Genomic DNA, 1,145 nt, shown 5'->3' on the forward strand with positions numbered 1-1,145 from the left:
GGTGCGCTTAAGCAAGAAAACAGAATTTTTAGTACACGTAAGTCATTCCTAAGATCCCACTCTGAAGGAATATATTCAGCAAGCTTCCTTATTTCAGATCAAACAACTATCGCCATTATCTTTCCTTCTTCTTTTTTTTATGTTTGTTACTCTCTTTTAACACCTCTAATCTTTGGCACTTATATGATGACCTAATTGTGTTGCAAGTGCTGTAAAACACTTCCTAAAACAACATCCCAGGCTCATCAACAAAGCAGGAAAAATGTGTGATCTTCAATCATGTGATTGAAAAGTCACATATGGATGCGATCACAATTTGCTGGTTACTTATGAATTACTGACAATTTCTTACTCGATTAAAAAGAAATCAGACCAAAAAATTCAACATAGAGCTGTCTCTAAAAAACAAGAAATCGAAATTCTTCAGATTTAATCTCAGACTGACCATCAAGATTTGACTCCTGGAATTGGTCTTGAAATCCATCCACCAATTTCAATCCATATGATTGGGCTGCAGCTCCCAATACACGAGCTTCAAAATCTGCAGTGTTGGTTTCATCAATGTCTTGATTTTCTCCATGGCGTTGGTAGCTTAGTGGTTAGCCTAGCGCACCCGTAATCGTGAGATTGCAGGTTCGGGGGTTCGAGCGGCATCCCGGTCCAACAACAACGTCCATGGGAAAAACACTTTACACGAATTTCCCATTTGGCTTGGTCCTTTCGGAGATGAACGTAAAACTCCTAAATAACCCAATAGTGTTGATAGGGGCGTTAAAGCTATACCACTCCACTTCTCCATAATAAATTTAGCTTGTTTGAAGCAGAATTCTTTGGAAGACATTATACTAGCAGTTGTTGAACTTTGTTATTGGCGTTGATATTCAGACATTTCAAAATTGTATTGTTATGTCAGAGTATTGGTTCAATAAAGAAGACGTTTATGCAAACTATTTACTTCTTGAATACATATTTGAATTGAATGAAATCGTGTATAACTATTGTTACAATTTCAAGAAAAATTCTTTTTCTTCTACTTTCCTTACTCTCCCCCTCCTCCTCTTATTTTCTTCCTCTCTTCATCGTCTTCCTCTCCTCTTTTTCTCCTCCTCTCTTCATCCTCCTCCATCTCCTCCTCTCTTCATCCT

The sequence above is a fragment of the Aplysia californica genome, unplaced genomic scaffold (genome assembly GCF_000002075.1).
Source record: "Aplysia californica isolate F4 #8 unplaced genomic scaffold, AplCal3.0 scaffold00118, whole genome shotgun sequence".
In the NCBI taxonomy this organism is placed as follows: Eukaryota; Metazoa; Mollusca; class Gastropoda; order Aplysiida; family Aplysiidae; genus Aplysia; species Aplysia californica.